Source organism: Manis pentadactyla, chromosome 5 (genome assembly GCF_030020395.1).
Source record: "Manis pentadactyla isolate mManPen7 chromosome 5, mManPen7.hap1, whole genome shotgun sequence".
Lineage (NCBI taxonomy): Eukaryota > Metazoa > Chordata > Mammalia > Pholidota > Manidae > Manis > Manis pentadactyla.
This window is the reverse complement of record NC_080023.1, coordinates 141,843,318-141,857,204: the sequence shown is the minus strand read 5'-3', so window position 1 is coordinate 141,857,204 and position 13,887 is coordinate 141,843,318. Positions and strand designations below refer to the sequence as shown.

Here is a 13,887-nt window from a genome sequence, read left to right as displayed (position 1 = left end):
CTAATCCTCAGAGAAATGCAAATTAAAACCACCATGAGGTATCACCTCACACCAGTCAAGATGGCCACCATCGGGAAGACACACAACAACAGACGTTGGCGAGGATGTGGAGAAAGGGGAACCCTCCGACACTGCCGGTGGGAATGTAAATCTCAGCTCAACCACTGTGGAAAGCAGTATGGAGGAGGTTCCTCAGGAAGCTCAAAATAGAAATACCACTTGACCCGGGAATTCCACTTCTAGGAGTTTACCCTAAGAGTGCAGCAGCCCAGTTTGAAAAAGACAGATGCACCCCTATGTTTATCGCAGCGCTATTTACAAGAGCCAAGAAATGGAAGCAACCTAAGTGTCCATCAGCAGATGAATGGATAAAGAAGACGTGGTACAGATTATACACAATGGAGTATCATTCAGCCAGAAGAAGGAAACAAATCCTACCGTTGGCAACAACACGGATGGAGCTAGAGGGTATTATTACTATGCTCAGTGAAATAAGCCAGGCGGAGAAAGACAAGTACCAAGTGATTTCACTCATATGTGGAATATAAGAACAAAGAGAAACTGAAGGAACAAAACAGCAGCAGAATCACAGAACCCAAGAATGGACTAACAGTTACCAAAGGGAAAGGGACTGGGGAGGATGGGTGGGAAGGGAGGGATAACGGTGGGGAAAAAGAAAGGGGGCCTTACGATTATTAGCATGTATAATGTGGGGCGGTGGGGCGGGGGGGGGTGCGCGCAAAGGGAGGACTGTGCAACACAGAGAAGACAAGTAGTGATTCTACAGCATCTTACTACACTGATGGACAGTGACTGTTACGGGGTTTGTGGGGGGGACTTGGTGAAGGGGGGAGTCTAGAAAACATAATGTTCTTCATGTAATTGTAGATTAATGACAACAAAATGAGTAAACATAAAAAAATAACAGTAAGAAAGTAAAAAGTGTTTCCCAGTTTACTGTGTTGTGTTACTCGTATACCAGACACAGGCCCCAAAACGAGACCAAAGAGAAAATCTGGGCTGCCAGGCTCAGTCAGGACGTGGAATGTTGCTATGCTGAAACCTGGTGGTCCCTGACCTACGCTTTCTGGGAAGCGAAGAAAGAACCTGCCTGCTAGCTAGAAAGGGAAGTCACGCGGACGGTCCCCTCCTCGGAATCGGTCACCCGCCTGGCTGGCCATGGCAGAGGAAGCATGTCTGGCTCCAGGCCTCCCAGAGAAGATGGGAAGGCCCGGGGCGAGGGCGGGCGGCGCCCCGGCAGCCCCGGCCTCAGGGACCGCGGGGGCACAGCATTGGCCGCCGCACCCCGGGTGCCGAGCGCGTGCAGAGCCGACACCCGGGCGGGCCTAGCTCTGACAGACGCGAGCACTGCGGCCCTGAACGGTCTGCATGGTGGTCTCGCTGGCCCAAACACCTGCACGGCCCTCGGCGGGCAGTCCCGGGGGCTGGGGACTCTACTGGGGTTGGCGTTGGGGCCACGCCCTGTGACACTGGGCCAGGGTCTCCTCTGGGTGGGGCTGGTGTGCTCACGGCAGTGGGGGCTCCCTGATGCCTCCCCCCTGGGTGACATCACGGTTGCCGGGGCGGCTGCTCTGTGATGCGTCCCCTGGCTGACCTATCAGAGGCTGCCCTAGCTGGGCAGCTCAGTGCGCGCTCGGCCTGAGAAGGAGTTGGAAGCTCTCCCTAGCTTCGTACCCTATTCTCATGCCTGCCTCAAACGAAGGACCTATGGACACCACGCCGCTGGGGCCGGACTCTGACGCGGAGGGCGAGCCTATGAACACCACGCCGCCCCCGTGGGCCGCCGGCCTGGGGCCGGACTCTGACACGGACGGCGAGGCTATGGACACCACGCCGCCGCCGTGGGCCGCCGCCCTGGGGCCGGACTCTGTCACGGAGGGCGAGCCTATGGACACCACGCCGCCCCCGTGGGCCGCCGCCCTGGGGCCGGACTCTGACACGGACGGCGAGGCTATGGACACCACGCCGCCGCCGTGGGCCGCCGCCCTGGGGCCGGACTCTGTCACGGAGGGCGAGCCTATGGACACCACGCCGCCCCCGTGGGCCGCCGCCCTGGGGCCGGACTCTGACACGGACGGTGAGGCTATGGACACCACGCCGCCGCCGTGGGCCGCCGCCCTGGGGCCGGACTCTGTCACGGAGGGCGAGCCTATGGACACCACGCCGCCCCCGTGGGCCGCCGCCCTGGGGCCGGACTCTGACACGGACGGCGAGGCTATGGACACCACGCCGCCGCCGTGGGCCGCCGCCCTGGGGCCGGACTCTGTCACGGAGGGCGAGCCTATGGACACCACGCCGCCCCCGTGGGCCGCCGCCCTGGGGCCGGACTCTGACACGGACGGCGAGGCTATGGACACCACGCCGCCGCCGTGGGCCGCCGCCCTGGGGCCGGACTCTGTCACGGAGGGCGAGCCTATGGACACCACGCCGCCCCCGTGGGCCGCCGCCCTGGGGCCGGACTCTGACACGGACGGCGAGGCTATGGACACCACGCCGCCGCCGTGGGCCGCCGCCCTGGGGCCGGACTCTGTCACGGAGGGCGAGCCTATGGACACCACGCCGCCCCCGTGGGCCGCCGCCCTGGGGCCGGACTCTGACACGGACGGCGAGGCTATGGACACCACGCCGCCGCCGTGGGCCGCCGCCCTGGGGCCGGACTCTGACACCATGGCGCCCCTGCGGGCCACCTTCCAGTCCCCACCGGCCCGATGCCACACGCGGCACAACCGCCGGACTCAGCCCTACCCCCGACGACGGTGACGCGCTGGACACGCCGCCACCCTTGCGGCCGTCTACCGGTCTCCCCCAGCCCCGTACAAGGCCCATGCCCTTTTGTTGGGGCTTCCTATCCTCCCTGCTATCCATTAAAGAAAGTCTTTCCCACATCTGTGTGGGTGTATTGTATTTTCCCACTAAACCCTGTTCTTGCTAATATGCCTCTGGCTCTCTTTACTCTTTCACTCTGCTACAGAGGAAGAACTCACATACACGAGTGATAATGCTTTGAGCCACACCTAACAATGTAACATGCCCCACGCCCCAGTGACTGGGATGTGGAAGTAGCCGCGTTTTATGACTGTGCGTGCTCCACGCGAGGTCTGCGTGCTGAGCGTTTAAGGGATGACAGCCCAGGGGGAGGCAAGTCCAGAGGAGGGAGACCGGGTTGGCTAACGAGGCCCCTTCCCTCTTCTCTGCCACTGCTCTGAGCTCGCCGCAGGCTAGGGAATCCCCGCTGTGACACAGAAAACCACTCTTTTCATTTTGGTTCTTAAACATGTTTGTGTGTGTGTGTGTGTGTGTGTGTGTGTGTGTGTGTGTGTGTGTGTACCACTGCCCCTATCGGTCTAAAAGTAACAAAGAAATGCGCGATAGAGCGAACAACTTGCAAACAGTGACCAGAAAGAGTAAACTTTTCCACTAGCCTCTGGGGATATAGATATCCCAAGTGTTTCTATGCAATTGTAGAAAGATTTTGCTGGAAATGTCGCTGGGACCACTCTGAACCATCACGTTCGTTAAGGCAATAAGCCAGGACAGGAGAGCAGCAAAGAGCACCCACGGTGCGTCTCCTACGTATAAGGCCAAGGGGTACAGGCTTTAATTCTACTACCTCACTTCATCTCACCATGACTGACGTGGGGTGACCTTACGCACCACCTTCATACATGAGTAGAAAGTTACTTCGGAATCACTTTCCTTAACAGAACATAAATAAATGCAAGGACATCAGCATTCCTCGAATTCCTGCCACCGCCACCCAACTCTTTATGCACAGCACCCTTTCCATACGAACAGAAAACACAGCTCTAAATGCTACTATCCCATTTCAGATAGACCTCACTCACATCTAAATGCCGAGATGCACTGAAACTGCACCTCCACCTTGACAACAGAGGGGAGCAGTTTCCCCGCGAGATAGCTGGCCTGCCACCTCAGCAAGCCCACGGGCCACTAGCCCACACCAGCCCCGCGTGTCCCCAAAAAGGCGGCTCACTGAACCTGCGACTGCACATGCTCTCTGGAGATGGGCAGCCAGGCAGGGCCACCGAGGTGACATCGGCGCGCAGGCACAAAGACTTACTACTGGGCGTGTACCTGCCTCGGCCCCAGCAGGCCAGCCGGGGTGCTCCCTGTGTGGGGCCTCGGATGTGCCCCGCAGCTCACGCAGCCGCCCCGGCAGGGCCAGCCCCAGGGCAGAGCACCCGGAGGGCCCCAGCCCGCACTGGTTAGAGAGTCCAGCCGGCCATGTACACCCAGCGGACTCGGGCCACCTACCCAGGTGTTCCAACCCACGGCCACTCCTCTCAAGACCCAAAGACACAGCTAACTCACAGAAACAAACACAAGGCATCAAGAATGAGAAGGAGACAGAGGAATGACTGCGCGCCTAGTGACGGTACACGTTGACAAAAACGGACAAAATAAACGAACAGGAAGATAGCTAGACAGATACATTAGATAGATGGACAGATTAGATTAGACTGATAGACGGATAGATAAGATAGAATGATAGATTACATAGATCATACAGATACATAGAGATTAGATAGAATAGGCAGACAGATTAGATAGATGATACATGATAGATCAGGTGGACAGATTAGACAGACACCTACAGATACACATAGATAGATGACAGGTAGATAGATTGATAAGATGATAGACTAGATAGATGATATAGATACATATAGGCTAGACAGACACATTGATATAGATACATATAGATGACAGGTAACAGACAGATAGGTGATGGATTAGATAGTTTGGATAGACAGACACAGACATGACAGTAGATAGATGAGAGTAGAGAGATCAGATAGATAGATAGATAGACAGACAGATAGACAGACAGACAGACAGACAGGTAGGAAAGCATAATACTCAACAAAGCTATCGCTCATAACCAGGAGAGCAACGATGAAAGCACAGAGAAGAACTACAAGCAAAAAGAAGATAGAAATCAAGTTGAAGAAGTGCCATAAGGACACAGCTATCAATTATCACAGTAAAGGGAAAGACTTTAAATGTTCCCAACAAAAGACACAGGGTTGAATGAATGGATGAAAACTCAAGACCGCCTACGTGCTCCCTTACAGGAGGCTCACTTGAGATCCAAGCACACAGACAAACTACAAGTTGAAGGGGTGGGAAAAGGTACCCTATACAAGTGAAACTGAAAAAGAAAAAGAAAAAGAAAAAGAAAAAAAAAAAAAAAAAAATTAAAGATGGCTTGGTGGGATTAAAGACGGCAGTGTGAGAGGGGAGGCAGAAACCTCCTCCAAAAACCACATACATACATACATACATACATACATACATACATACACACATACAATGCGGAAATATAACTACACCAGATCCTGGAAGAGAAGCAGGAGAGGAGGGCTGCCAGCGGCAGGCCGTCACCTCAAGGTGAAGGGTGACGTACCAAAGGCCGTGATCCAGAGGGGACCCGGCAGGCCCTTCCCGCACCCGAGCTCCCCGGAGGGAGGAAGAGAAACGGAAACGGGGAGGCGGGTGGAGGCCTAGGCCTGCTGAACACCCAGCCCTGGAGATCTGCTCTGGGAGCACGAACCTACCTTACGTGATGCTCTGGAGGATCGGTGGGGTTGGAAAGCAAAGACAGGCGGAAGTACTTGGAGAGACTGGAGATTCCTGCCACTTGCGGAACACAGGGATCCACATCCGGCTGCTGTGGGATGAAAGAAAGGCGGGCAGTCTGAGAGAGACTTCCTAACAGCGAGAGAGCTGCTAAAGGGGCAAGGGCTGCACAGAGCTTGCCCGCTCAGGAGAAAGCACAGGTGCGCAAAACTGTCCGGGTGCACTCTGCCCAGCAGGTGGGGGAACTTTTAGGAGCTGCACCTTCCTCCCCCCGCCAGCACCGGCTCGCAAACCGGCTGCCCCCCCTCCATCGCGCCAGGCCAGCGACAGGACGGCCCCCACCTACGGCAGCTACGGGTTGCAAAGCACAGAGGCTTCTCCCTGCGTGCTCCGCAAACTGGCCCCTGGCGGTGGAGACAGGCACTGCGGCCGGGAAGCAGGAAAGACCTCTTTCCTCCCGTGGGCACCAGCGCCGCTCCCGTGACCCCTGCCTGCCATCACCCCAAGGGCTGAGCAGCTCCAGAGAGAAAAGCTTCTGGGCGCTACAGGGCGCCACCTACAAATACGAAGCGTCAAAGTCAAAGGAACCTGGTAACTGGAGGACTCGATCAATCTTTGTGAAAGGGATCTCAACATCACAATCAGAAACATGCTCATGGAGCTCCAGCAAAAAGTTGCCCCTGTCTCTTGGGCATAATTCTCTCTCTCTCTGTCTCTCTCTCTCTCTCTGTCTCTCTGTCTCTCTACCAGGAGCACTTTGGAGGCCTTGTTCTGAGAGGGATGCTGGGGGCAGCCCAGCAGGAACGGGCAGAGCTCTCAGATCCACCCCCGGCCAGTGCCCGGGCAGTCCCACACGGGGTCTGACTCGAACTGCAACGGGGGGGACGCCGCACGTGTACCTCCGCAGGAAATAACAGTGCCGCACGCTAGCCTTCCCATTAATGGCTAGTGGCTAGGTGGCTCCACCGATACCAGGTGATGTCCACATCCCGGGCCTTACCTCCGTGGCAACCTTTATTCCCTGTGAACCTTGGAAGCAGCACATGGAAAGATACTACCAGTCTCCACCATCTCACCTCTCAGTTTAGGCTCGAGGTTCCCGTATCACATCTTCTCCTCTTCGTTCCAGTTTCCTTGGCGGGTCGGTGCTCTGAGGGGGGGGGAAAAAAAAATTGACTCAGAATTGGAATGAAATGGCAGGGGGGTGTAAGAGTCTGTTTAAACACCATCAGTAGAACAAAGACATCCGACAGTATGGGAGGATAGATTCATAGATGGGCGTATCCGATAAGGGGTTGATGACATCTAAAATACGTATTAAGTGCCCACAGCACCTCCACACACAAAAAGCAAATAATCCAATTAAAAAATGGGCAGAGGATCTGAACAGACACTTCTCCAAAGAAGAAATTCAGGTGGCCAACAGGCACATGAAAAGATGCTCCACATCGCTACCATCACCAGAGAAATGCAAATTAGAACCACCATGAGATATCACCTCACAGCAGTCAGGATGGCCACCATCGGGAAGACACACAACAACAGACGTTGGCGAGGATGTGGAGAAAGGGGAACCCTCCGACACTGCTGGTGGGAACGTAAATCTCAGTTCAACCATTGTGGAAAGCAGTATGGAGGTTCCTCAAAAAACAAAAAAGTACAAATACCATTTGACCCAGGAATTCATCCACTCCCAGCAATTTACCCTAAGAATGCAGGAGCCTAGTTTGAAAAAGACATATGCACCCCTATGTCTATCACAGCACTATGTACAACAGCCAAGAAATGGAAGCAACCTGAGCGTCCGTCAGTAGATGAATGGATAAAGAAGAGGTGGTACATATGCACAATGGAATATTATTCAGCCGTAAGAAGAACACAAATCCTACCGTTCGCGACAACACGGATGGAGCTAGAGGGTATTATGCTCAGTGAAATGAGCAGGATGGAGAAAGACAAGCAGCATCAGATGATTTCACTCATCTGTGCAGTAAAAAGAACAAAGCAGAAACTGAAGGAACAAAACAGCAGCAGACTCACAGAACCCAGGAGTGGACTAACAGTTACCAAAGGGAAAGGGACTGGGGAGGGGAGGGATAAGTGGGAAAAAGGGGCATTACGGCTCGCACACATAATGTAGGGGGTGGGGGCGGCGGGGGGTGCCGGGGCCCGGGGAAGGCAGTATAACACAGAGAAGACAAGTAGGGATTCTACAGCGTCTTACGACGCCGATGGACAGTGACTGTAATGGGGTATGGGGGTGGGGGGGACTTGATAAGATAATGGGAGGGGGAGGCTAGTGACCATGTTGCTCATGTAATTGTACATTAACGGTCACACACACACAAAAATCACAACGAGCTATCACCTCACACCAGTCAGAATGGCTGGTACCAAAAGAAGAAAGAAAAAAACAAAAACAAGAAATAACAAGCGTTGATGAGGAAGTGGACAAAGGGAACCCTCGTGCACTGTTGGTGACCATGTGAATTGGTGCAGCTACTATGGGAAACAGTGTGGAGGTTCCTAAAAAATATCCATAGCGGTATCATATGACCCAGCGTTCTTTTTCATACACAGCAGTGGAACTCCCTTCAGGATACCGGACCTGTTTCCAAGGCATACAACACCAAGCAATTCTCAAACACCAGCAGGGTTTTCTGAGAACTCAGCTCTGAGGATATCTGCCTGGACGCAGCACAAGATTCCCCAGGGTAAGGTTTCTAACCTCAAGACTGCCCCTCCACCCCAACTCCAGAGCCCGGTTGCCAGGCCCATGCAATTAGCCTGTGCTTCCCACCTGCATACAGGCTAGGATTGGAAGTTCCAACGATCTCCCCCTTAGGTACTGCCCAAGTTGCTAGGGTGCCTCAGCAGCTCAGGAAAACACGTTCACCAGCTTAACAAAGAGTATCATAAAGGACACAGCAGCGCACGTGGCGCTTCCGCGCTTCACACGCACACGCGCGCGCACACACACACACACACACACACACACACACACACACACACACACACACACACACGGCAAGGTCCCAAGTAAAGGAGCTTCTATCCTCCCGGGACTTGGGGCCTGGCATGGTGGCATGTGCAGGCGACCTGGTTCCCCAAGCATGGAAGCTCTGACAGAGAAGCAGGAGAGGAGAGAGAGAGATGTGCTCTTCTCATAGGGTTTTGTGAAGGCTTCACTGCAGAGTCATGACTGACTAAATCGCTGGCCATTGCTGATTCAACCTCCAGCCCTCATCCCTTTCCTCTTCCTTCCCTGGGGGCTGGGGGCTGAAAGTTCCCACCCGCTAACCACAAGCCTGGTGCCCCTGGCAACCAGCCTCTACCCTGGGCTAGGGCCCCCAAAGCCTCTGCATTAACCTAACAAGACACCCATTGGACAGTTATGGCTCAGAACGATTTTCAGGAACTGTGGATGGGGAGCAAAAATACCTAGGAAATGAACAAAATATTAGCAAACCAAATTCAAAAATACATCAAGGGGATCAAACACCATGATCAAGTGGGATTCATCCCAGGGATGCAAGGATGGTGACAACATTCGAAAATCCATCCACACCATCCACCACATAAACAGAAAGAAAGACGAAAACCACATGATCACCTCCACAGATGCTGAAAAAGCATCCGACAAAATTCAACATCCATTCACGATAAAAACTCTCAACCAAATGGGTATACAGGGCAAGTACCTCAACATAATAAAGGCCGTATATGACAAACCCACAGCCAACGTCATACTGAACAGCGAGAGGCTGAAACCTGTTCCTCTGAGATGGGGAACAAGACAGGGATGCCCACTCTCCCCACTGTTACTCAACACAGTACTGGAGGTACCAGCCACGGCAATTAGACAAAACAAAGAAATACAAGGCATCCAGACTGGTAAAGAAGAAGCTACGCGGTCACTATTTGCAGGTGACATGATATTGTACATAAAAAACCCTAAAGACTCCACCCCAAAACTGCTAGAACCGATCACCGGAATACAGCAGAGTTGCAGGATACAAAATCAACACACAGAAATCTGTGGCTTTCCTGTACACTAACAATGAACCAAAGGAGAGGGAAATCAGGAAAACAATTCCATTCACAATTGCATCAAAAAGAATAAAATACCTAGGAATAAACCTAACCAAGGAAGCGAAAGACCTATACCCTGAAAACTATAAGACACTCTTAAGAGAAAATTAAAGAGGACGCTAACAAATGGAAACTCATCCCACGCTCTTGGCTAGGAAGAATTAATATCGTCAGAATGCCCATCCTGCCCAAAGCAATCTACAGATTAGATGCAGTCCCTATCAAATTACCAACAGCATTCTTCCACACAAACTGGAACAAATAGTTCAAAACTTCATATGGAAATGCCAAAGATCCCGAATAGCCAAAGCAATCCTGAGAAGGAAGAAGAAAGTGTGTGTGTGTGTGTGTGTGTGTGTGTGTGTGTGTGTGTGTGGGTGGGTGGGTGTGGGTGGGTGGGTGGGTGTGTGCGGTATCTCGCCTCTCCAACATCAAGCTCTACTACAAAGCCACAGTCCTCAAGACAGTTTGCCTCCTGGCACTAGAACAGAGCCACAGACCAGTGGAACAGAATAAGAGACTCCAGACATTAACCCAAACATATGTGGTCAATTCATATATGATAAGGGAGCCAGGGACATACAATGGGGGAAAAAGACACTCTCTTCAACAGATGGTGCTGGCAAAACTGGACAGCTACACGGAAGAGAATGAAACTGGATCACTGTCTAACCCCATACAGAAAAGTAAATTCTGAAATGGATCCAAGACCTGAATGTGAGTCATGAAACCATAAAACTCTCAGAAAAAAACATAGGCACAAATCTCCTGGACATAAACGTGAGCGGCTTCTTCAAGAACATACCTCCCCGGGCAAGGGAAACAAAAGCAAAAATGGACTGGTGGGACTACATCGAGCTGAAAAGCTTCTGTACAGCAAAGGACACCCTCAATAGAACAAAAAGGTGCCCTACCGTATATGCAAGAATATATTCATAAATGACAGATCCGATAAAGGGTTGACATCCAAAATACATAAAGAGCTCACGCACTCGCAACAAACAAGAAAAGCAAATAATCCGATCAAAAAATGGGCAGAGGATCTGAACAGACACTTCTCCAAAGAAGAAATTCAGGTGGCCAACAGGCACATGAAAAGATCCTCCACACCGCTAATCCTCAGAGAAATGCAAATTAAAACCACCATGAGGTATCACCTCACACCAGTCAAGATGGCCACCATCGGGAAGACACACAACAACAGACGTTGGCGAGGATGTGGAGAAAGGGGAACCCTCCGACACTGCCGGTGGGGAATGTAAATCTCAGCTCAACCACTGTGGAAAGCAGTATGGAGGAGGTTCCTCAGGAAGCTCAAATAGAAATACCACTTGACCCGGGAATTCCACTTCTAGGAGTTTACCCTAAGAGTGCAGCAGCCCAGTTTGAAAAAGACAGATGCACCCCTATGTTTATCGCAGCGCTATTTACAAGAGCCAAGAAATGGAAGCAACCTAAGTGTCCATCAGCAGATGAATGGATAAAGAAGACGTGGTACAGATTATACACAATGGAGTATCATTCAGCCAGAAGAAGGAAACAAATCCTACCGTTTCGGCAACAACACGGATGGAGCTAGAGGGTATTATTACTATGCTCAGTGAAATAAGCCAGGCGGAGAAAGACAAGTACCAAGTGATTTCACTCATATGTGGAATATAAGAACAAAGAGAAACTGAAGGAACAAAACAGCAGCAGAATCACAGAACCCAAGAATGGACTAACAGTTACCAAAGGGAAAGGGACTGGGGAGGATGGGTGGGAAGGGAGGGATAACGGTGGGGAAAAAAGAAAGGGGGCCTTACGATTATTAGCATGTATAATGTGGGGCGGTGGGGCGGGGGGGGGTGCGCGCAAAGGGAGGACTGTGCAACACAGAGAAGACAAGTAGTGATTCTACAGCATCTTACTACACTGATGGACAGTGACTGTTACGGGGTTTGTGGGGGGGACTTGGTGAAGGGGGGAGTCTAGAAAACATAATGTTCTTCATGTAATTGTAGATTAATGACAACAAAATGAGTAAACATAAAAAAATAACAGTAAGAAAGTAAAAAGTGTTTCCCAGTTTACTGTGTTGTGTTACTCGTATACCAGACACAGGCCCCAAAACGAGACCAAAGAGAAAATCTGGGCTGCCAGGCTCAGTCAGGACGTGGAATGTTGCTATGCTGAAACCTGGTGGTCCCTGACCTACGCTTTCTGGGAAGCGAAAGAAAGAACCTGCCTGCTAGCTAGAAAGGGAAGTCACGCGGACGGTCCCCTCCTCGGAATCGGTCCACCCGCCTGGCTGGCCATGGCAGAGGAAGCATGTCTGGCTCCAGGCCTCCCAGAGAAGATGGGAAGGCCCGGGGCGAGGCGGCGGGCGGCGCCCCGGGCAGCCCCGGCCCTCAGGGACCGCGGGGGCACAGCATTGGCCGCCGCACCCCGGGTGCCGAGCGCGTGCAGAGCCGACACCCGGGCGGGCCTAGCTCTGACAGACGCGAGCACTGCGGCCCCTGAACGGTCTGCATGGTGGTCTCGCTGGCCCAAACACCTGCACGGCCCTCGGCGGGCAGTCCCGGGGGCTGGGGACTCTACTGGGGTTGGCGTTGGGGCCACGCCCTGTGACACTGGGCCAGGGTCTCCTCTGGGTGGGGCTGGTGTGCTCACGGCAGTGGGGGCTCCCTGATGCCTCCCCCCTGGGTGACATCACGGTTGCCGGGGCGGCTGCTCTGTGATGCGTCCCCCTGGCTGACCTATCAGGAGGCTGCCCCTAGCTGGGCAGCTCAGTGCGCGCTCGGCCTGAGAAGGAGTTGGAAGCTCTCCCTAGCTTCGTACCCTATTCTCATGCCTGCCTCAAACGAAGGACCTATGGACACCACGCCGCTGGGGCCGGGACTCTGACGCGGAGGGCGAGCCTCATGAACACCACGCCGCCCCCGTGGGCCGCCGGCCTGGGGCCGGACTCTGACACGGACGGCGAGGCTATGGACACCACGCCGCCGCCGTGGGGCCGCCGCCCTGGGGCCGGACTCTGTCACGGAGGGCGAGCCTATGGACACCACGCCGCCCCCGTGGGCCGCCGCCCTTGGGGCCGGACTCTGACACGGACGGCGAGGCTATGGACACCACGCCGCCGCCGGTGGGCCGCCGCCCTGGGGCCGGACTCTGTCACGGAGGGCGAGCCTATGGACACCACGCCGCCCCCGTGGGCCGCCGCCCTGGGGCCGGACTCTGACACGGACGGCGAGGCTATGGACACCACGCCGCCGCCGTGGGCCGCCGCCCTGGGGCCGGACTCTGTCACGGAGGGCAGAGCCTATGGACACCACGCCGCCCCCGGTGGGCCGCCGCCCTGGGGCCGGACTCTGACACGGACGGCGAGGCTATGGACACCACGCCGCCGCCGTGGGCCGCCGCCCTGGGGCCGGACTCTGTCACGGAGGGCGAGCCTATGGACACCACGCCGCCCCCGTGGGCCGCCGCCCTGGGGCCGGACTCTGACACGGACGGCGAGGCTATGGACACCACGCCGCCGCCGTGGGCCGCCGCCCTGGGGGCCGGACTCTGTCACGGAGGGGCGAGCCCTATGGACACCACGCCGCCCCCGTGGGCCGCCGCCCTGGGGCCGGACTCTGACACGGACGGCGAGGCTATGGACACCACGCCGCCAGCCGTGGGCCCGCCGCCTCCTGGGGGCCGGACTCTGTCACGGAGGGCGAGCCTATGGACACCACGCCGCCCCCGTGGGCCGCCGCCCTGGGGCCGGACTCTGACACGGACGGCGAGGCTATGGACACCACGCCGCCGCCGTGGGCCGCCGCCCTGGGGCCGGACTCTGACACCATGGCGCCCCTGCGGGCCACCTTCCAGTCCCCACCGGCCCGATGCCACACGCGGCACAACCGCCGGAACTCAGCCCTACCCCCGACGACGGTGACGCGCTGGGACACGCCGCCACCCCTTGCGGCCGTCTACCGGTCTCCCCCCAGCCCCGTACAAGGCCCATGCCCTTTTGTTGGGGCTTCCTATCCTCCCTGCTATCCATTAAAGAAAGTCTTTCCCAACATCTGTGTGGGTGTATTGTATTTTCCCACTAAACCCTGTTCTTGCTAATATGCCTCTGGCTCTCTTTACTCTTTCACTCTGCTACAGAGGAAGAACTCACATACACGAGTGATAATGCTTTGA

The 13,887-nt window shown here is 54.8% G+C and overlaps 1 protein-coding gene and 1 long non-coding RNA gene across 10 annotated transcripts in view; both read right to left on the bottom strand.

Annotated features, from left to right (window-relative positions):
• Nucleotides 1-5,649, bottom strand: part of LOC130683858 (uncharacterized) — a 50,737-nt gene extending 45,088 nt beyond the window's left edge. For all 3 annotated transcript variants that reach the window (XR_008997893.1, XR_008997892.1, XR_008997894.1), the window contains exon 1: nucleotides 5,601-5,649. This is a non-coding gene — a long non-coding RNA (uncharacterized LOC130683858). The remainder of the gene's footprint in view (nucleotides 1-5,600) is intronic.
• A 3-nt stretch (nucleotides 5,650-5,652) lies between these two features.
• Nucleotides 5,653-13,887, bottom strand: part of LOC118907518 (uncharacterized protein TP_0369-like) — a 51,596-nt gene continuing 43,361 nt past the window's right edge. For 2 of the 7 annotated variants that reach the window (XM_057502740.1, XM_057502739.1), the window contains exon 9: nucleotides 6,512-6,772. The gene's annotated coding sequence lies outside the window, so the exon portion shown is untranslated. Of the gene's footprint in view, nucleotides 5,714-6,032; nucleotides 6,179-6,510; nucleotides 6,773-13,887 lie in introns of those variants that run through there. The other 5 variants (XM_057502736.1, XM_057502737.1, XM_057502738.1 and 2 more) reach the window with 5 other exon arrangements.